This window comes from Monodon monoceros, unplaced genomic scaffold, assembly GCF_005190385.1.
Source record: "Monodon monoceros isolate NGI ecotype Baffin Bay Population unplaced genomic scaffold, NGI_Narwhal_1 Super_Scaffold_21, whole genome shotgun sequence".
NCBI lineage: Eukaryota > Metazoa > Chordata > Mammalia > Artiodactyla > Monodontidae > Monodon > Monodon monoceros.
In genome coordinates, this window is record NW_021703778.1 from 127,485,724 (window position 1) to 127,509,519 (window position 23,796).

A 23,796-nucleotide genomic window follows, 5' to 3' on the forward strand; every position below is an offset into this window, starting at 1 on the left:
GGATGAAAAAGGAGATAAGACATACTGCTTATAGGAAACTGGTTAATTTTTCCAGGCAAACGGTTATAACCTTTTAAAAGTTTTCTTGGTTTTTATTTTTAATTTTTGGCCATGCCTCGTGGCATGCGAAATCTTAGTTCCCTGACCAGGGATTGAACCCATGCCCCCTGCAGTGGAAGCTCAGAGTCTTAACCACTGGACAGCCAGGGAAGTCCTCTTGGCTTTTAGAAGAGCAAGTTTCTGGGACCCCAGGACCTGCTCAGAAGAGAAAATGAATCTGCTGAATTCAAAGAACTTGCATTCATTCCAGGTGGCCAGATTCTTCTCCGTTCCTCGTCCTCTGTTCCAGTAGAGCAGAGGTGACTCATCTGGTGGCAGTGGTCCTCCGTCTCTGGTCAGGACGGGGGAGCTTGGGGCCAGCTGTGGGCTGTGCTGACTCGCTCCCCTCAGATCCTGATGTATACACACCACCGCAGCAGCCCTGCACTGCCCGCGGGAGCCTTCCTACTCCCAGTCTTAAAAGGGTGAGAGCTTTCACCTCTAGAGGACTCTTTATTTGGTGCAATTAACCAAAAGTTGAGGCCCTTTTCCCAAAAATCTCTGTATATTTATTTTTTATTCTTTTGGAAGGGTAGATTTTAATGTCTGCTACTGTTGGGCTTATGGTTAGGTTCACAGACACAACCTCCCTTTTGGCATTTCTGTTGAATTCCAAGGAGCTGAGATGGTTCAGAGCAGGGTGGTGGGGGTGGGGGATCCTGTCCTATAAAGAGCTGGATTTTTCTTGCTCTTCGGTTTTCTAACTCCTCTTGGTGTATGTCTCCTTGTGCCATTGCTGTAGTACATTACGACCACAAATATGCCTCTCCCCAATGCAGTGCTGTGTAGCATGTTCCCAGAGAGATGAGTTGTTTGAAGTGAATACATTCACTCCTTGAGCCATGCTGAGAACAGACTTTTATGCACTTATACCTGTGTGGCCACCCAGGCTGTGAGCCTCTTGGAACTGTGGGGCTCGTCGTAATTCAAGGAAACCACTTTTATGCATAAATGAGAAATACATCCCTGGTTCGTGCATCACTGAGCGCTGGGCCATGAGGAAATGGCAGCCACAACTCACAGAATGAAGAAGAAAACCACAGCTTTGCCTGCAAAATTGGCTGCTTGAAGCAAAGTGTGCTAGCACTTTGGACAGGTTATATGCTCAAATTTGCTAAATCATTTATAGGAATCTCTTTTAAAAACAGAAATCTTTCCTTAAGCATCTGTGTTCTGAATTAGACACACCGCTATTTAAACTTCTTTAGTTTTTATTATTATGGTGAAGTGCAGGTGCAAGTATGGAAAAGCAAACGTTTGAGAAAAGCTATGGTTCTTATAGAGAGGCAGGGCTCAGTTTGCAATCATCTGATGCTTTGCAATGGGTGAGCAAAGAGCTTAAAGAATTGCATTCTCTTTAGGACAATGAGATTGCGAAATAGTCCATTATTTTGACTTGTTAACATAGGTAATGGAAAATGATGTCACCAATTCTCTTTAGGCACAAAGGTGTCACAGAAGTCCTTTGTCGTGGACTATTACTCTGGAGTGTGAACGGGAGCTGGCTGCAGCTGGCCAGGAAGAAGGTCTTGAAATCCAGCTAAAGATAAGAGAATTGGCCCAGGTCTGGGCAGGTGAGGAGTCAAGTCCAGAGAAGGCTACCAAGGCAGAAGGAGCAGGTAGATTATAGGAAGTAGGAATACAGATGTTAGAGAGTTGAATGCTGGTCCCTGGGTGGAGGTCAAGTTTTCTTTGCTTGCTTTTATGCTTCTTGTTGGGTGTGGATAGACCTGCGTTTACAGGTTCTAATTCCTGGCTGAAAGCAGATGAGAGATCTGTGGGCGATGACAAAGATGATGACCACAACAGTGAGGATGGCAAGCACTTACCCGGTGATTACTATGCTCACTGTTCTAAACATTTTATGTATTTTAACTCATTAATTCTCACAGGGAGTCTATGACATAGATGCTAGTGTCATTCCCATTTTACAGGTGTGGACCAAGAGATAGAGTTTACATAACTTGCCTAAGCATAATAAATGACAGAGCCAGGATTTGAACCTAGGCAGTCTGTCCCCAGAGTGTGAGTCCATACTCATAACTCGATTTCTTAACATATATTGTCCAACGCAATTTGGCTAGCCTATTAAATACTTTTTCTGAGGAACCTACTATGTAAGTCAACTTGGAAGCATAATGCTTCAAAAATACCTGTGTTCTTTCCGCAAATATCTCTGGCAGCTGGGAAAATATGAAAATAGTCAGCCTCTATGATTTGACGTTTAAATTGTTTCCATTCTTATTTGCCTCAAGAATGTCCTCTGAATACTTCTTTTGCACTCCCCTTAAGCACACACCGTGGCTGAGCAGTGGAAAGAGATCTCTGGGAGCCCCTTCAGACATTTGATTCTAATGTACTTAGCTCTTAAGAACTGACAGTGGGGGACCATCAGAATAACTTATCACTTTCTGAGCACTGACAACATAATAGGTGGTATTCTTGGCATTTTACCTGCACTATCTCCCTTAATCTTTGATCTGACTAATGAGGCAGGTACCATAATTCCAGTTTTACAGATGTGGAAACTGAGGCACAGAGAGTTCAATAATTTGCTTGCTCAACGTCCCTAAACAAGAAAGTGGTAAACCTGGGATTTAAACTTGTGTCGGGAAGACTTTAAAGCTCTTGCTCTTTACCACTGCAGTGCCGGTGCTTTAGAACCCGGTGACATTGGTCTGGATAACAATGTGAAAATGACTATGTCAATTTCCCAGGTGTACTGCAAGGAAGCAAAATTTGCCACCCAAAATGCCTCTTTGCCACGTGGATTATTTTGAGCTGAAAACAATAAAGGCCCAAAAGACTCAAGAAGAAACTTGGACCTTCCCCCTTAGCTGCTTACAGAATTTAGATAGAGGGTCTGTTTTGTAATAGACCTCTCACCAGAGATATCCGCACAGAATCTGGGCTAAGTGTGGTAGGGGAAACTCTAGGCAGGTCCTAGAGATCAGAGTCCACTCCGTGTCCTGTTGTCTCTGTGTGGCTTAGCAAACATTTGTTTACCAAACATTTGCTTTTCCATCTTCATGTGAATGGCCTTCCTCCCCTTTGAAGCCCCAAACCCCTACCCTCAACATCCTCTTTTGTATTTAGCTGAAGATGGTATTTAAGGTGAGGGTTTTGGCCAGTTTGGCGAGTTATTCCATTCTCCTGGGCCTCTCCCATGTATACATGTTATTAAACTTTTGTTTGCTTTCTCATATTAATCTGCCTCATGCCAATTTTATTCTTAGACCAGCCAGAAGAAGGTAGAAGGGTGGAGGAAAATGTCTTCCTCCTTGACAGTAATTGAGAGATTTGTGATGTTTTTTCAGTGTGTCAACTTGGCTAGGCTGAACCACATTTCCCAGAATTCATTTTCTTGTATGTTTCTGGTGACAGAGGAACCAAGGGAAAGTTCTTGGGAGATTTCGAGGACTGAAGGGAAGCAGTAGCCCTCCTGCAGCTCACACGTATGGTGGCCGATTTGTGTGAAACAGCAGCTAGATCTGCAACACTCTCCTTCCCCTGGACCCTGCTTCAGTTTCTCTGACTCCTGGGCCAGGTGTATGTGTGTTTAGCTCTGTGACGAAGGGTCCAGCTTCTGCCCATCACCAAGGTCAGGCACAGTTTTTATATACCCTTGAGGGGTTTCAGCTCGGGCCTATGGCTTCCAGCGTGCCCTTGATATCCTTTACTTTACAGCTATCTTCTCTTTTGCCCTGTAGACATCCAGCTCCAGCATCAGATGTAGAGACAGAGACTGTTTATCTATCTCCACAGTTGCACGTGACCGATTCCCTGGAACGAATCTCTGTTGGTTCTGCTTCTCTGGTTAAACCCTGACTGTAATGGTCCCCTGCATGTCCTCTCTACTATGTGGTCCATGTCCCAGCATGAAGACCACTACTTAGGCTCTATATTCCATTATGCTATTCCATTATGCTATTCTTTTTGATTCTTACCTATGATTCTTACCTTGTTTACAAGGCAGGAACTCTTGTCCCATTTTACAGAAGATGAAGCTGAGGTCCTGTGAGGTTTGATGTCTTTCCCATAGATTGCACAGGATTAGGACTATTAAAGAGAAAACTGCAGGCTCGAAATTGTGTCACCTGTGCTAAAACCCATGATACCATACCTAGATCGAATACCTGACCTAATTTGCAGTTTTGACCTTCCCAGGGATGTAGTCTTAATCGGCCAGTCTGGAATTTTCTGGTCAGCACCAATGAGGTAATATGTCACATGGGCCCTCTCCATTACCCACCCCAAAGGAAGAAGGGATGGTCTGCATGATAGACCCTCACCCTTCCCCCCAAAAGAATGTGACCTGGCCAGAAACAATCTTTTCTTTGCTATTGCTAATAGCTTCCTTGCCTCAGCCTCCTGCCTATAAAAACCTTTGATTTTGTACCCCCTTTCTGAGTGCCCTTCTATTTGGTAGCTGGGATGCTGCCCGATTCATGAATCATTGAATAAAGCCAATTCGATCTTAGTATTTACTCGGCTGAATTTTGTTTTTTTTTTTAACACATTCCAGGCCATTGGACCTGGAAGTTAAGTGTCCTATACTTAGTCTGAGTTTCAATATCATGATTTTTCAAATTGATGCACATACATTTGGTGTTCAATCTTATTGCCTGGGTCAGCCTTTTTGTCTGTAGTTTAAGCTGAGATTTCTTAGTGAAAGTCAATTATAATGGAGCTTGATTTCATATTTCCTCCTATCTGTGTTTGAAAATAACCTGCTTCTATGGACTGACTGTCTCTGTCCCCTCAAGATTCATATTTTGAGATCTTAACCCTCAATGTGATGGTATTAGAAGTTGGGTCCTTTGGGAGGTGATTGGATCATGAGGGTGGAGCCCTCATGAACGGGGTTAGTGCCCTTATGAAAGAGACTCCAGAGAACTCCCTTGCCCTTTCTGCCAAATGAGGACACAGCAAGAAGATGGCATAAAAAGGGTTAATACCTCTAAGTGCAGGAAATTCCCTCTTACATGGCTACACTACCATCCTTACTATTGACTGGAACTCCCAACTGTTTTTGGAAGAAGGTGAGAAATGTGAACAGGAAAAGAGTAGACCAGGCCACATGGAAAAAGAAGAAGGAAGAGAGGGGTATTTTGAACAGCTCTCAAGTTGAAACCCCTCAATAGATGTTAAATGATAACAGTTCTCCTTAAGGTTTTAACAATGGAATGGGAGGGAAGAAGTTTTCAAGATGCAAGGGTCAGGACCACTGTGGGTTTGATCTGTGTGAGCACAGAGCCTTTAGGAAAAACTGTTCTCCTGAGTTTGCTGTCACTTTGAAATTAATTGAACAATATCGTAAAGTAATAACTTTAAAATTTGGGAACTGGCTAGTCTCTTTATTTCATTGATTCCCTCTTCCACACCCCTCCCACACCCTTCCTTATTGTTTGGTTCAACTGCTCTGTTTTCCTGCTCTGCTCCGTGAGTGACCTCGGTCCTGCCACATTTCCTTGGTCATCACACACACTGATCATGAGCCTGAGTCCAGCTATTGAATCCAGGGGTTCTCATTGGTTAGATGTAACCGGGGTTTCTAGTGCTGTTACAAAGCTTATCCGCTCAGGTTATTTCTCAATATCAAATCACAGAAGAAAAACAGGATTCCCCTGCTTAATACAGGTAGGATTACACTTGGGAGCACTGATGATTTAAGCAAAGACTTTCCACCTACAGCCAAATAATTGATGGCTTAGCCATCTGCAAATAAACCAATGTTTCAATCTTGGTTCAAAAGGGTCATATCACCTGCAGTTTCCAAACAACCGAATATTCCCCCAAAGTAAAATACCAAACAATGAGAATGAATACTTGCAAGTTAGCTTTTTATTTCTCCCCCATTCAATAAACTGGAGGAGCCTGTCACTTGTTATGTTACTAGTTCTGTGTGACTCTGGGGTGGGTCCTGAGAAGGTGGCCAGATTTAATCTGTAGTTTGTTCCCATGTTGTCTTCTCACAGCTGGAGAAGAAAGTCCATCCCCACAGGGTCATAAATACCAATTTCTTTATCAGTTAAATCTAATCATGTAACAAGACACAAAGGGTTTTTGACTTTCCTTGGAAAACTGGGAGAGTGTTTTTGAGGCAAATAAAACAAAAACTTAGATGTTTTTCTGTCTTTTGTTAAATTTTCCATCAATTTGATCCAGGCTTGCGTATCAAAGATTGCTTTCTATTCAACTTCTTGTCCCAGTTCTAAAAATACTATGCATACACTCCTCAAGTGTAATGTGTATATACATTTATATGTGTAAATGCACACACACACACACCGTTAAGTCATTTCTATTTTGAAGAGCATTCAGACTGGTGGTCTGCCTCAATGTCTAAAGAATAGTCAACACGCTACTTGAATTATGCTACCGCCTGAGCCCTCATTAGTTCTCGCCTAGACCTCTGTGATCGATTCCTGACTAGACCTCCTGCATTCACCCTTGGCTCCTGATAGCCACTTTCTACATAGCAGCCAGAGTAATTTAAAAACGTGAACCAGACCATATCACTCCCTCACTTATCACTTTCTGGGAGCTTCTCCTGCAATAGGAGTAGAATCCAAATGCCTTACCACGGTCTATACAGTCCTATGACCTGCCTTTCTCTCTAACCCATCCTCGTAAGGATACCTGGCCTTCATTCTATTTCGGGATAAAGATCCCTTCTGCCTCAGGAGCCCTTCCACTCTCTTCCCCAGACTTCAGCAAGGCCAGTTTTTTTTTTTTTTTTCCTATTCATTCAAGTCTTTAGCTCAAATGACATTTTCCAAGGTAGGCCCTCCCTACTCACCCTGGCTAAAGTAGCTCCCCCCGTCAATCTTTATTCTATTACTTCATTTTTATATTCTTTATGGAATTTGTCACTGCCAAAATTACCAGATGTAGTATTTGTGAAAGTGTTTGTTGTGTGGTACCCTCCCAAGTATTCAAGTGCCATGAAGGTAGTGTCCTTATCCACCTTTCTGTCACTGTAGTGTGGTGCCTAAAATCGTACAGACATATTCTAGGGGCTCAGAGAATTATCTGATGAGTGGATGAATAAGTGAATAATTCTACTCTAAAAACAGTGTTGTATAAACTTGTTGATTTGGTGCCAGCTTTTTTATTTTGAAAAACTTTAATCATAATTACCGGTGCTGATTGGCACTTAGGGAATGTTGTAGTTGGAAATATTGTTCAAACATTATTCCAAGGAGACATTCCCTTAGCAACATCCCTGACAAGGAATCATCTAGTTTCTATTAAAATACCTCCAGTGTTGAAAAGCTCACTCCTTATTTATGTGTTCAAAGATTAGACAACTCTGGTTTTTTCCCCTTAAAATAAAGTAAAATCTTCCTATTATGTTGAATATTAATCCTAGTTCTGTCTTGAGGGGGTGTACAAGATAAGTCTTTTTCCTCTTCCACACAGAAGAACTATCCCATAGAGTCTTCTCTTGGCCAAATTTCTTCTCTAACCTCAGTAATTCCTTACATGACACTTTTACCAGACCCTTCATTGTTGTAACATTTTAAAGAAATGTTTGCTTCCTTTTCCTTTCCCCTGAATGTGTTCTTCTTTGGCAGCATTCCTATTAAATTCTGCCACCCAATGTAGAGCACAATAGAAAGCGATCTGACTATGGAAAAAAAATCAGGGATCTGAAAAATCATAGAGAGGTTGAATGTTGTAAGAGTTCCCTAATTATAGATTTAAGGGAAAGGAATCATGAGAGGCCACTGGATTTCTCTCTTCATGCCACCATGGAGATGGTGGGCTTTGCACGTGTCACTCTTTCTCCTTGGACCCTTAGTAGGAGAGCATTTATTCTGGAAGAAAGGGCGTCCTTCACTCTTTGACTGTATGTCTGCTACATCTTCAGTCTGAAATTGTAACAAATATAGATTATTTTTCCAACACTTAATATTGCTTCAAAGGCCACAGTTCATTCCTTCCTGGTCCCCTCCCAACTTGAATAACAACCACAGTACAAAAGCTGGATTTACTGTAGGAACAAAGTGGTGACTCTCCTTCAAATAGAAAAGTGATCAAATGGATAATCTCTGCCCCTTGGATTTCCCTGAAATTACTTTGGTCTGTACACTTTGGATGGCATGGGATTTAACTGGCTGTGTTGAAATGGCTTGAATGGATTCCAAGAAACCACTGAAGTCGGAGTAAAAACAAACAAACAAACAAAAAACACTTTAAAAAGTTTTAAAAAGTAGCAGGTCAAGAAATGTTTATTTTTTCTTCTGTCCCAAATGACTAGGTTTCTTAAAATCTATTTCTGTAGAGTTAAGATCTGTTTTGAAAACTGAAATTCATTTGACTCTATTATCTTAAGTGGCAGTCGTTATTTCCTGAGAAAATAGAGTTATTCAATGGACAGTGTTGTCCCAATCATGGGGTAATTGATTTTATGAAGGTCCATGGTTTGGGGACCCCTGTGTTGTTGGCCTATGGGCAGGGAGAGAGAAGGTGGCTTCACAAGCCAAAAAGGGACAGGATGCCCTCAGACATAGTTCAGTCATTGAAATACTCACTGCCAGTGTCTTACCCAAAGCACAGAGTTGGACAACATTTTCTACTTCCATACACACCTCTTGGCTGGTCTTGGACTTGGACAAGTGATTTCCCACCCAAACCTGCACTTAATCTCTATTTAAGGCATATAAAATTTTACAGCAATTGTGATGGTGGATAGAAGCTATGAAATTGACTGGAGTGATACCTCTGAGGGCCTCTTTTAATGAGTTTCACTAATAGACTCTAGCTGTCCTGGTACTTCCTTGAAGGTCAGGTGGTCAACTGCTGTGGAACACAGACCTCACTAAGCTGGAAATTCCAAATGGATCCAGTTCAAAAATTTTTTTTTACCTTCAAGGTTATTCATTTGGGCACATTTGCAGGAAAAGAAACATTTTAATACCAGGAGTATCATTGATTCTAGACATCTGTGTTTAAGGATTCTAGAAGGGAGAATTTGAATATTTTTAATTTTCTTTGATACTCATGGTGTTTTTATGTGATCTTTATTAATGAGTTGTCCTTGATGGAATGAAGAAAATGGGGGAGGGTATATGCAAGAAGATAAATGAGACAACAGCGATGTGCCTAAACCCAGACATGCTGTAGAGACTGGAGCGAGAATTTGAGAAGATGAGCTAAGTGGATTGGTAGAGTCCAAAGAAATTATCGTATTATCTGTTTAATATTTCTCCAGGGAGAAGATGCACATTTTGCTGGAAAAGAAGCCAGGGCAGATTTATTTGGTAATGTGTGGTCCATCTTCCATGACTGGAGAAAATTAGATCTCCATCCATGAGGTAGAGCTGGTAAATGTATGTTGGAGCTCTTTCTTTCGTTACTGGAATGTCAGCGCTCAATGTCAAAATCTAGAGCTCCTAAAGACAGTATGAGAAACCAAAGATATACATGGCCTAAAAAATGACATTTCTTTGCTAAAGATGGTGGACTTTTCCAGGAGAGTGTTCTACTGCTGTTGCTCATGTAGAGATGTTTTCACTTAAGTGTTCTTGAAGAATCTAAATAGGATGAGAGGATAATAAAGGTAATAAAAGTTGCAACAGTTGTGGTCATTGGTGTTCGTGGTCAAGATTCTTAAACCTAAGTCTTTGTCTTAAAATCAAAGACCAAGTGTAAACAGAGTCTTTTGTGAGGGAATGTTTTGTACCCATTTTCGAGCTAGTGCTCTGGAAGGAATGTAAAACAGAGTGAAAATTACACGTAGAAACAAAGTTCTGTTATCTTCATAGACAATTTCTTCTCTTGGGATAAATCAAGACCACCCGTCATTGTAAGGACACTTGTTGTGATGGAAAGGTGGGAGGCAGAAGACCTGGTAGCTTTAATTTTCCCCTGGATGCAGACAGCCAACATTACTTTGCTCTACTGTTTTCTTGTTTAGCAATTCAGGCAGGCCCGTCATTGTTCTTTCATTAGATTCTGACTCTTTGCTTTGTCTATATGGCTACCTGGCATCTCTGTTCATCTGTGTGTCATAGCCTAGGTTAGTTCAGGTTTCCATTTCTGCTCTCTCACTTACAAGTTGTGCAGCGGTAGCGATGTCTCTTAACTTAGCCCAGAAAACAAAGCCTGAGGCCGAACTCTGCGTGTTATCACTCTAAAGGGAGATGCTATCCTAGAGAAATAATAGTGAAGGGAAAAGAGAGTGAGGCAGCATAGGAGGAAAAGAGCAAATGTAAAGGGATATGCTCCCAAGCTGGCCAAAGCTTTGTGACTAGTAGGGTTGATCGTTCCATCTTTTAGGACATCTTCAGGGGTGCCCTGTGAATGATCATGTCTCAGAACAGTCCACCTGTGGGAAGGGAGAGAGGAGGATTTATCCATCAGCTCCCATCTCCCATTGGTCAAAGTTTGCCCCACAACTCCTTGCACTTCTGGGTTGTACCAGCTGGTCCTCGTATAGCCGCAGTGGAAGCCCAGACCCAAGAGAGCTGCTCTGCAGTGAGCCACAGCAGCCAGCCAGGGGCCCGTTCGGCCAGCCTTCCCGCGCTCTGCAGGACCAGGCACACTGGTGCACATGCACGAACACCAGGAGGCTCTTGCGGCACAGTCCCCCTCGTGGGACTAAACCAAACCCTGCTTGGCAAGAGGCGGAAAGCTCTGGGTGGGAGGTGGGAAGAAAGATGCTTTCAGTCATGTCCATAATGACATGGGATTCCAGGAGCAGCTGCTGCAGGGGGCCCAGCTGGCCCAGCACATGGACCGACACCACGAAGACAGATGAACCTTCCACCTGCAAAGATCCAAACCTCTCCTCGTGGCCTACCAGGCAATACTTGGTGCTGGGCAAGGTTCCTGATGGTCATGAGCAACAGGAAACTGTTACCAAATTAGGTTGTATGGACCCTGCTCAGGCCCTCTGCCTCAGCGGGGAAAGACTCTATTTCCATTTGGGTTCGAGCAGCCAGTAACAAAAGCGAAGCTGAGGTTGATTCAGCGTAAGCTTTATACAGAATGGAGAAGCAGGAACTTACTTCACAGCTTAATTTGTCCCCCATGTGGCAAGAAGGATTTGATTCTAATGAGTGAAGACAAAGGGAAGAGGAATGAGGCTAATGATGGGGAGGCATATATATTAGTCTACCGGGGAAGGGGCAGGGCTTTTTTGAAGGAGTGGGGTACCACCCTCTTTTTATTCTTTTTTGGTCCTTAATGCCTGGTCATGGCTGCCGGTAGGTGTGTCATTTAACACGCTAATGTAGTAAAATCAGTGTATAGCGAGACTCAGGGTCTGTTGTAGGTCAAATTCATCACCGTCTTGGTCCCAGCTGGTGCCATCTGATTTTTTGGTCTGTGTCCCTATAGCTTCCTTTCTTATCTCAGAACCCTGTGAATTAAAGATTTATGTTAACTCCTGCTAAAGGTGAGGGTTGGCAGGTTTTGAGCAAGGACCTGGCACAGCTCTGGCAACAGAATTATTTCTGAGTGAATCTAGGGCAGGAAGGTTGCATAACTAGGGTCCAGCACATTACACATCCTTTTTAAACCTTGGTTTCTTTATGGGTAATGAACCGTAGCTACTATTTCTTCTTCTTCTCCATTACATGCTTCCTTCCACAACATACTCTCTCCAGCCACGTGCGCTGCTCAGCTCTAAGTCTGAGTGCTTGGGGTCTCTTAGCCTTGGGATCTCCTCTTTTGCCAGGTTTTCTAAATTGTTTCACTGCTGGTTTGCAAGGATCCTAACAACCCATCCTCTTGGATGATGCTTTCTCTGTCTAAATGGAGTGACTCGCGTATTTCTTACCTTCCAAGCAAAATATATGAGCATGTTATTTAGGTTCTCCTAACGCTTTGTTTATTTGACAATGACTGCATTTGGAATGTCCTTCTGAAATATTGTGGGCGTTGATATTGCCAGTTTTATCTCTTGAAAGGAAGTGTCTCTTATGAGCAGCAGCAGAGTTCTCTCCATAGGAGCAAACTTATCAGAGCTTTTGGCTGTTGACGTTGAGGAAGTAGGCATACTCCTTCCTGTTACTGTTTTTCTTATTTTGATTTATTAATATTCATTAATGTCCCCTTATTTCCTCTGACCCTCTTACCTAAGGAGGTTTTTCTTTCTGTTTAACCCCATGGCGTGACTCCTTAATAAGGTAACAAGCTGCCCTACAATAGAGAAATGGATGAGACGTACCTCTACCCCTCCCCCAACACCACAGGACAGGCTCAACAGGTCAGGGCTGCAGTTTGGGTCCCAGGGACCAGTGCTGGGTAGAGGAACAAGGAAGTCACCATCTGGGTATCCAAGAGTGGACAAGTCAATGGATGATTCTGGACCACTGTCCTTAGGGAGCATGGACGCGTAACACGAGCAGAGGCCAGTGCTGCCATTAAATACAAGGGGCTGCCTTCAGGTTGGCCGATGAGAGACAAAGTCAAGAGTTAGGAGCTGGGTGGAACCAGAATGAGACCAGATCAGGAACAATAAAAGAAAGTTTGGGACAACTGCAAGAATAAAGCTAGAGCATGGTAACTTGACTTTAATGGCCATTGGCTGGACAGAAGTCAGCATGTGAGAGTGGTGACATAGATTAACAGTACAGCATCTAATCGGGGTAGATCTGATGTGTGACCAGGACTGCCCATGTGGAAGGGATCTTTTAACAAGAGACACACCTGCCCTCAGATCTCCAGCAGCCCACAAGCACCGAGCTATACATTGATGGAAAATATATATATGTAGCTAATTCCAATTTGGTCAAGGAAATAATACAGCAGGAGGTGAAGTTTGCCCTCTTGGCTTGGCTTTCTCCCTGCCGGGTGAAGTATATATTCCATCGCTGGTCAATGCAAAGCAGCATTTTCTACCCTATCCTAGACAAATAATAGTGAAGGGAAAAGAGAGTGAGGCAGCATAGGAGGAAAAGAGCAATGCATACACCTTAGCCATACACCCATGCATACACCTTAGCCCGCTCTGGCCATAGGCAGAAGGCCAGCGAGCCTTTGTTTCATGCTGTCTCAGAGTATGTCATGCTCCCTTGGACAGGCAACCTCCTCTTCTTGTTTTTGGGATGGTGACTTTTCAGCTCACAGCCTGGGTAAGGAAGCCACATTTCGTTAATGTCAAATTTACTCTGAACTTTGCTGGCCTCAAAGTTCATGTTGTGGAAACTGTAGCCCTTCCCATGGCTTGCATATTTTACATCTGTGGATTACATTCAAAAAGCCAGAGTTTAAACTCATGGGAAAAAATAGCTAAATTGATGACTCATTTTAAATCAGAAACTTTCAACCAGAGAAATAGTATGCTACAGAGTAAGCAGGGCCGCCCCACGCATGGCCCCCTGCCCTTTGCTTGGATCAAGGAGATTTTCAAGTGTCTCTTTGAGAGAGGATGGAGGAAGGACGGAGCGGAGGCCCAGCTGCGTGGACCCACACAGCAGATGGTCCTCGAAACACAGGCAGCCTGAAGTTACTCTGCACTGGGCTCTTCTGACTGAGCTACTGAGTCCTGCAGCCACTTGTCATGCTGGAGAGGATTGTTTAGGAGGAAAATGGGGTGGGTTTTTCTTGCTTAATATATCTGTACTAGAAGGTCATGACCCATCTTTCTTATTGCACACACTTTTATTTATACACCACAAGGAATAATTTCCAACTCCTTCTCCCCACTCCACTCCTTCGCCAGAACATATAGAAACGTCCATGTTCACAATGCAAGGCTCTTGTTTTCTTGGCTGAATATCAAGATTTTTGCAGATTGTCAACTCCTTAAGAGGGGAGAAGCATAAAATCCAGCTGTAGAAACCCACAAGAGACTTAACATGATCCAGGTGTTTCTAGTTTTCTTAGGAAAGAAGGCAAATGTCTATGCAATGCCTGACCAACCGTATCTGGAAGATATTGCCTGATAACACTAGGTTGCTGATCACGGTTTTGATGGGGGTTGTGAGTGAGTGAGCCCACAGTGTGTAACAACTACATCGGATTTATCAAGATTGGTTTTGTAGTGGTATTCTGAAAGTTTGTGACCTTATATGTATCCAACTCCCATCTTATTCAGTGCTCGTAAAAGTGGATTCGAAAGCAATAAACTTGTAAAGACAACATGGTGGGATGGAAAATGCAGGGAGTGGGGAGAGATGGCTTTTAGCCTCAGTTCTGCTACTTGTCAGCCATGTGTCTGTGGGCAAGTCTTCAATCTTTTTGATCATCATTTTTTAAATCCATAAAACTAAGAAAATAATATTTTCCCTACATACCCTACCGTAAATGAAGCATTGTGTTGGGGACAGATTCATTTATATGGATAACTTGGACAAAGCTATGGATAAAGCATTTAGCAGTCTGTAGGCTTATCTGTTCAGTCTGTAGTAATGTTCTGACCCACCACTCATGGACCAGGTATGGTCTACTATATGTTTAGACTGTATTTTTTAAGTGGTTAAAATTAAACTAGTTGGGCAGAATGAACTAATTCCCCAGAGTGAATGACAAGCCACCTGCCAAAATCTTCCTCATCCAACCTCAACTGCTACCTGCTTCTCAAAGCAATCCAAGCTCTTTTAACCTGTAACGACTCCCAACACTGGCTATTTCCGTGGCCGCTCTTCTGCTAGTCCTGACCATGGCTAATGGTCATTTGGGAATATGTCTTCCTTCCAGGGCCAGGAACCTAGCCTTAGTCAGTCTTATACCTGCCCACCTTAACTTCTAGAGTAATATGCATGCAGGTGTACAATAAACACTTTCTAAATTGAATTACTTCATTTCTTTAGTAGAGTTGGCAGGGGAGAGGAAAATGGTGGTGGCTGCTAAGGAGCATCTGGTGTGGGTGGAGGATGGCAAAGGGAAAGAAAATCAGAGTAAGCGTCAGGGAACTGGATGGTAATCCAAGCTTTGCCACTCTGTTACTGTACTGTGGCCTTGGCCAAGTCACTGAACTCTCTGAATGTTTGTTTCTTCTTCTTTATAATGAGAGAATGGGATGAGTTGGCCTTTAAGGCTCCTTGTTTTATTCTACCTTCATCTAAGCTAAGGTGCTGAAAAGAACTTCAAGCAAATGAAGAAATGTTTTAAAATGATAATCAGCCAATAGGGTGATTCCAAAGCAATAGACATCTACTCTGTTTTGAGTGGTAAGCATTATTTTACAAAAATATGGTATTCAGGGTAAGGAATTTATCAAATGTATCTGTGAACAGTTTAAAATTAAAAATCTAGCATTATAGGAGTAATCCAAGATTATATCCACTTGGACTATTGTACAAGTTGCAAAGTACATTATACTAAAAATAAATATGAATTAGAATTTAATAAAGTCTGAATTTTCGTGGTTCAGACTTTACATACATTTTTTTTCTTCATGTCTTCACATTAGCACATTTTGGAGTTATACCTGAAACTTGAAGTATCTTCTAAATAGCACAGGTATGAAATGTATCTTTATTAGTGGAAAAGGGCAGACCTCTTCCACATGTGTTGGCTAGTTTCAGTTCCAAACTGCAGGACTTTCTCTTGTGGAGTAAAAGCAAACTTCATACGTACTTAATTGGAATCTTTGGGTGGTATGCACTGCACCAAATTATTTTATTGCCGGGTCCTTGTAATTTATTGAGACCACTGTAATATGATCTTGTTGGATCATATATGTACATATATAAACATTTCACATCTCTCTATATCAATTGTACTGAATCTGCAATGTAAATTTGGCAATGCAGTCAACTTTACAATCCTTTTATCAAGATTGACTTTCCATCTATCTCCTTAAGGACCAAGAAAGAAACTCAATAAATTTTAAGGCTCTTTTTTTTTCTTCTTTTAAATGCAGTGGAATCTTTACCAGATGAAGTCAACCCTTAAATGAGTGAACTATTTCCATTGTCCAGGTGTCCAAGTAAATTTAAAGCAGAGGGTGTTTTTGACAGCTTTGTTAATGTAGCTCTTTTTTTTTTTTCCTTCTTGCTGGCAATTCAAGCATAATTGAGGTCTAGTGTTGAGCTTTAAATATGTTCTTGAGACGTGAAAAGGAAGCTTGATGAGGCGTGTACAGCAGCATAACCTCTCAATTATTCACACATTTATATGACTGTAATCACCAAGACCTCTCATTGTAAATGTTATGAACACTTTTATAACCAGACATTGATATGAGCTAATGGGCAGTGAATTGCAACTCAGATGGTGAAACTACAAATAGTAATCAGAGTATGGTCAGGGCCATCAATCATAATTAACATCACCATTGTTCATTTCTAAAATCTCCGATGTTGTAGCAGTCACACGTAAGAATTAGCCGAGTAATTTCCAAAACTTCAACTCAAAACGTCATATGTGTTTGGCAATGACTCTAGAGCCTCCACACTACTCACTGGCTTAGTTGAGGACGAGGAAGGCTACAGTTTTTGTGTGTGCTCTTTTAGAGTTAAGTGATTTAGAAGGTCTCTGTCTATCATTCAGCAGGATCTAACAGCTGTGTTTACTAAAGTGTCCAAATTTGGATTCTACTGGTATAACAATAGCTAACAAGATGGGAGGAAAATCCTGCAAAAATGTTATTAGTGCCCCTTACCTCCCTTTGTCCTTTCCTCCCTTCCTGCCTACTATCAATTAATTAATTGAATCATTCAACAAATACTGAGTCCTGGGCCAAACACTGTCCTAGGCACCAGGGAAATGACCCAGACACACTCTCTCACTGCCCTTGTAGAGCTTAGGCTCCAGTGCCTTAACCAAGATTTTGAGTATTCCTGAATTCATTTTATCCTGGACACAATCTCTAAGTCATGTAAAAAAAAAAAAAAAAATAGCAATAGGTTGAAGTGTATTCTGTTAGAATTTAAGTCTAGGTAACCACCACTTCCTTCTCCTTCCACGGTGGATTGAGAATAGAGATGTAAACTAGAAGATTGCTGGTCATTTTTTGTTTCTGTCCTTGAAACAGCTGAGGAGATGGCTGAGAAGATAATAAGGGACTAGGCAATTGCTTAAAAACAACATTTTGAAAGAAAAAGCTCCCGACAGCCGTGCCGCGCAGTTTTCCTATTTCTTGAAAGCTCTTAGGATAGGCAGCAATGGACGTATCTATTTCCAGATTAAATGAATCAGAGAGACTGTGTGTTTAAGGTCCACCGTGGATTGAAAATCACATACAGTTTATTACACATCAGTTAATGTAAGCATAATTATGGGTAACAAATGATCTTTCCTAAGTCCCTTCTCACTAAGGATTGTTGAGAATCCAGGCCAAGGATAGCTAATAAAAGACATTGATACAGATACTGGAAATAATGACATACTAATAGCAGCCCTACGTCCCTGACACATGTTTCTTCTCTTGGGTCTTCTAGTGGCTCTTTGAGTGTCACCCTTACTCTTCTGCAAACTGTTCTGGCATATGATCATTTCCATGTCTCAGGGCCCCAAGAGCATTTGGTCCAGGTTTATTTGAAGCGCAGTTTTGTTGTTATTGTTGTTTAGTTTTAACCAATTTTGTTTCCAGGGATACCTTGCTCCACCCGTTTTAGTGTGAAAAATGCTTGCTTCTAATCACTCATTCGCAGGGAATGCCATCTTTTTTTTTTCTGTGCACTCTTATAGTCTGAGCTTTTTTCCTTTCAACCAAAACGTACAAGGGAGAAGACTTTTACCTTCGAATTTCTTCCAGATTGAAGTTAAAACAGAGTTCTCCATTAGCTGGAAACACAGCTGCCATCACCTGTCTTGCATCAGCTCTTAAGTATCCTTCCCAACAGTGGCAGCTCCCTGGTCGAGCGTTTTGTCAGTTTCATGCCCTCAGTGTTGTGAGCTGTGCTTGGACAGGTCCCCTCACAGCCGCTGCCCTGATGAATCAGTGACTCCATTGTCTGACAAGACCAGATTGGACTGATGGGGTACATGGGATCCAAGAATGGCCTGTCCATAGTCTTGGTGGTCACCTCCAGCAGGGATGTCTGGGTGGAAAAGAGGAGACATCCTCTCTCTGCTGTCTTTTTGGAATTTAGAATTGAGGACAGGGCCTGAGGAGGGTAGCGTTAGCAGTAGAGCTGAAAGGTTATGAGGTAGACTTGGGGCCAGGACAGCAATTATTAGCTGAAAACTTGGGGATAAATATCAAGAGAATGGGGAGAACAAAGCAGAGATGCACTGAGAAGGTGTGAGTGGGCATCTATGAAGTTCTTGAGAGAAAGGGAAAAAAACAGACTCACGGACAGACACAGAAACAACCACTGCAATTCCTGACTGCTGTCTGCTTCCAATTTCGCCCATGCTTCTTACTTTGCGGCACCTGGAAAGAGGCACCTTTGCCCCTTGTGACCAAACATTAGCGAAGTGTGGTGAATTTTGTTGAGTATTGCAGCAACAAGATAAGTTAACTAAAAGATATCCGATGTCATCGCCGCCCTCCTGCTACCACTTGCCATCTGCTGAATTTTCTTCTAAATGCCTTGATATTAGAATGTAGTTAGAAAACCGCTGGAAGTTGTTTTCTCCTTTGTTGATGCTCATTAAAAAAAATCAGATACCATCCATATCAGAACTTAGAGGTCCATATTATGTAGTCCTTTGTTATTTCATTTTAATGAATGCTTTATGGAACCAGTAAGTTGTTACATATGATATAAAAATAGGCTATAATGAAGTTTTGTGCTGAATACATGATCTGGAAACCACAAGACGTTTGTATTTCACCCTCATGGTGTGATAGCTGCCAGAAGATTACTCTTAGTGGGGAATGCCACGTTCTGAAGGCAGTTGAATATAGAACTCAATCCTCTGTGGGGTTAAGTGAAAGAAGTGTATTCCAGAGCATTTACATAAATAACTATGTTACTGTTCAATTGTGTGGTTGCCTGTCTCTGGAGAATATGGTTCAGCAATGGGATATAATAAAGCTTTAATTTCGGCAAGTGTAGGATATCACTCATGAGTAAGGTAGGTCTTCCCAAACAAGCTGCTACGTAAAATTTATAGCATCCTTGCTCACTCACGTACTTCTCTTATGCAGTGTATTTATCTTCTTTAATTAGCTTTCCATGCTTGTGTGGACATTATTCTTTGTTTCTGTCATCACTTCAGTTGCCATGGAAGGAATGGATGGCTTAGGCTGGAGTGGAACCTAATGCCATCTGTAAACATGAAGGTGAATAACTTCTAGAGACATAACTCATGTGGTCCAGTGGATAACAGGCGTTCATGTGTATTTTTAATATTCATGCATTTGATCATCCTTGGTCTATATTCCCTACCCAGACCCTCCAACTGCACACACACACACACACACACACACACACACACAAACCAACCTAACATTGAGTTAGAAACTGTGTTTGTTTTTGTTCAGACAATGAAAAGGGAAATTTTCCTGGGGTAGAATATTTCTAATGGTATTTTTTTTTCCTTTCGAATTTTAAACTACAGTAGGCACACTGAGTGCCTTTCTTTCAGTACTGGAGGCATCCATCACCCTGTGCAGAGACATTATCTGTTTCATAAACACAGTGGGAGTGCCATGAAGGGGTCCGTGACCTGGAGCCCATCTTGCTTTAATAATGGCTTAACACTCGTAAAAGATTTTTAATGGCTACATGAGACGTATTTAAATATTAAACGCCATTCCTCTCGGTTGATTCACGAACCCCAATGAATAGGACTCCTTCGTCGCTTCCAAGGTTGAAGAAATGTGCCTGGCTTCTCACGCCAGAGAGTGAGCAAAACAAACTCATGAACGGAAACACCTCGGCTCCGCCCTGCTCACCTCGCTGCAAACCTGAGAACCCACTGCCCCACGTGCTCCAATTCAGAAACAAAATTGTTTGATACCCACATCTAATCCTGCTCTAGGAGAATGAGACTGTTTCCCCCCGACACGACCTTTTGGCTTCCATCCTAATGCGGTTCGTTTGCTTTGGTCCCCCAGACACAGTGCTGCATCCTGCCAGACGGATCACACCCCTGCTTGACGAACACTTTGTGCTTCTAAGTTTGAACAGACCGGTGCTCACGGTTCATCAGTGTAGTTAGGTTTCAGCAAGGACTCAGGAGCTTGGCGACAATGCTGCACTTTTCCCAAGGCCTCGTGATGGAAGGTAACATCACGTGAGACCCGTCCTCTTTGTTCCATCACAGTGAGTCCTCCAAGGTCAGGGCCTGACATCTCCTTGCCTAATTGCATGATGATCCTGCATAGATGACGAGACCAGAAAGAGCTCTATTTGCCTTTCTTTCTTGCCTTCTGCTGTGGATGTCGTATGGAGATGCTTTCATTTACAGAAGAGTTACAGACTTCCTGTGGGAGAAAATCACGGTGGAAAGGTATTTTCAGGTAGAGAGCTGAGGCTATGTGAGCCCAGAAGCGCTTGGGGTTTGGCAAGTTCTGTGGTATTTTTTAAAAAATATTTGGGGTACAGCAGAGCCCAAGATGTATTTTGCTCAAAGCGCCATTTCCCTTTCTTTTTCCAAATCTGTGTATATTCTGGGGAAATTTAATCTGTGTACTTTGGAATCATTTAACCCTCATTCATCAAAACATTGCAAGGTAAATACTAGATCTGGGTTCAAGAAATCTCTAGAGTTCTTTGATAAGCAGTTTTTTCCTTTGAACTCGAAAGTGAAGTTTTGCCAGCTTTGAATGAACCCTGAACCCAGAGCAGTACAGAGCTTACTTCTCAAATTATCTCCTAGCCAGTGTGTGGAGCTTTACATGTATCTAGTATAAAGCAATGATGGGTACAAGGCTTTTGTGGGACGAGGCCCTCAGAAACAAACCTTGGACATTTCTGGGCTTTTCCTTTGGGGCCTCCTAGCACCCCTTTGGTTCTGCCAGCATGAGATCTCTCCTGGTGCAGCCACAGGCCCAGGTTCCAGCCATGGGCAGTTCTGGCCCTACCCATGCCTGGTGCTCTGAACCTCCCAATCCCATCTTTATTTAAAACTATATTTTGTCCATCATGGGGTTTAATGCACTAACTTTTATTTTGAAAACATTGCATTGAAATATTATTTATCTTGATTACTGAGTTTTTTTGTCGCCCTCTTACATGTTGTACCTCACTTGCCTCACACTAGTCCCAGCCTTGCCTTAAACCTGGGGCTTCCTTGTCTTCTTCATGCTGTGACTCACATCAAGCATGTGTATGCCATCCAGACAAACAGACAAACAGCTCCTACCTAGAGGGGTTGCTTCAAGGGTGTGGGGGCTTGGGAAGGGGTTCAGTTAATCTGGAAGCGTGTCTCTAATCCATTTGAGGCACCCTCCGTGTGCAGTGTGGGTGGGCACAGTGGCTGAGAAATTCTGCTCAAGCCCACCTTGGTTTAGCTGGACGTTCTCTTCCTGTGGACCAGATGGCCTGTATCCAGTGTGTTCCGTCATGTGCTGCTTCTCCCACCTGTCTGAGTTAGTGCTGAGGCCATGGGTTTGTAATTGCCCTCTTGTCAGGAAGTTATCTGTATAGTGCAGAATAAGGATGGAGTAGACACTCCTAGGACATAGTCTTTTCTCTTCAAAATGGTTATTTAATTTTAATCTCGTGCAGTTTGGAAACAAGAAACATTCTGTCCACTCTATTATGCATCCCAGTGATACCTAAGGGTAGATCCTGAGCCAAAGGAAAGGGAAGAAATTTGTGTTCACGTGGAATATTGTTGTCAAGACTGGATTTAGGGCTTCCCTGGTGGCGCAGTGGTTGAGAGTCCGCCTGCCGATGCAGGGGACGCGGGTTCGTGCCCCGGTCCGGGAAGATCCCACATGCCACGGAGCGGCTGGGCCCGTGAGCCATGGCCGCTGGGCCTGCGCGTCCGGAGCCTGTGCTCCACAACGGGAGAGGCCACAACAGTGAGAGGCCCGCGTACCGCAAAAAAAAAAAAAAAAAAAAGACTGGATTTAAATTCAAGGTCTTTATATTCACAGTTGATGCCTTCATTATAATCATTATCACCAGCAGTGATTGTGTAATGCCAGACCTTACGTTGAGTGTCTTGTTAGGTGCATTGTGTCGTTTAATCCTTACCACAATCTGAGGTCGGAACTATTATCCCTAATTATAGATTAGAAAATGGGTTTTGAGAAGTTAAATAGCCTCCCCAAGATCACCCTGATAGGTAAGAGTGGGATCCAGAACTTTCTAACTCAAAGCTCTGGTTTTTACCCGTCCTTCTGCACACCTCCTGCTGTATAGTCCTCACACTGGAAAAAAGTCAGTTTCCCCTCTTTTTAGGGGCATGCTGATGGTAGTCTTTCACACTAAGACACTAGATAAATAGAATGCTGTAATTCTTTCATTAAAGTTTTGATTTCAATGTTTTTTTCAGATTATAATGAAAAAAATGCTCAGAGTCTAATTTATAGCAAAGCCAAGTCACTTTGCTTTCCCATGTTGCAGGCTTCACAGTACTTTTCTTCTAGAGTTCAGAAGCCAAGGTTCATCCAGACAGCTGCCCCTGATCCAGTTTCTGCACGTCTAGATGGAATCAGACAGACAGCAAATTATTGTAAAAGTTTTGGGGTTGGGTTGAGGGAGAGAAAGCTCTAAAGCATTCAGGTTCAGCTGGTAATAAGAATGTCTGTCCGCTCTCCTTAAAATCCTGGGTGTAGACCTACTGTGTATTCGTTGCTGGCTCCTGCTCTGAGCACGCTACGGACTCTGCAAGGAGTTCCCAGCAGATCTGCTTCACTCATTCTCCTCTGGGAGGGCTTTTCCCCTGGCCTCCAGAGCTCCACTGAGAGCTTTCCCCAGACTACTTCTCCAACCAAGGCCCTAGTCTGTAGACTTGGCCTATTTCTGGGATATCTGATTTAGAGAACACGGTACCTTGGGAACTGCCAGGTCCCACCCTCATGTGGGACATCCTCCACACCACCTCCCACCTTGTGAAGTTCAAACGAGGAGGCTTTTAGGAAGGAGCTCTTTAGCTGACAAGGCAGCTTAATGGGTCTCGAATTGAAAGCACAGCGGCCCGCGTCCGGGACTAGTTATATAAGAGAGGCTCCAAGAGAGGATGGAACATGGTTTTCTACAAATAAATAAGGCAAAAAGGCTACACTCACTAGTGCCACAGCTGGGAAGCAACTATGAGCAATGAATTTCTCATGCTAACAAATCCAAGCTCTTCGGAAAACAGATGCTGAACCCTGGGACTGGCACTGGATCTCCCCTGGCAGGAACTGCAAGGTTCAGTGATGGAAGGGTATCCAGAGACCATTTGTTCATAAACACAGCTGAGGGCCAGCAACCTGCTTTTATGCCCTGCCTGAGCTGCACTGATGGACCCCTTCCATGCAGCGTTTTCACAACTATGAAGGCAGACATGCAAGGCTTCTGCAGCCCACGCTCTAGAGAAATAATTAAACAGTTTTTCTTAACCTCTTGAACTTTTCATTTATTATTGCCATCCATTATGTCTACCTTCTCAAATCGCAGAATCCCGAAACTGAGCTCTGGGGTCAAGGGTTTATTGTTTAATGGAGATAGAACATTTTGTAAATTGCACGAAGTCACAATGTTTATAATAGAAGCTTCTGGTGTACTGAATCTTTTCCATTTAACAAACAGTGAGCTTTGACATGTGTTCTTCCTACATAGCAAGAAATTTGGGGGTAAGTGCAGTACTGGCATGAACACATTACCAAATCTTTCCTGTAAACCAAGTGACATCCACAGTCAAATAAAAACGTTCCCTCCACCAAATACCAGGAAATGCTAAAAG

The 23,796-nt window shown here is 42.7% G+C and overlaps 1 pseudogene; it reads left to right on the plus strand.

Annotated features, from left to right (window-relative positions):
• The window catches only part of LOC114903907, a 161,615-nt pseudogene that overhangs the window by 67,435 nt on the left and 70,384 nt on the right, over positions 1–23,796 (plus strand).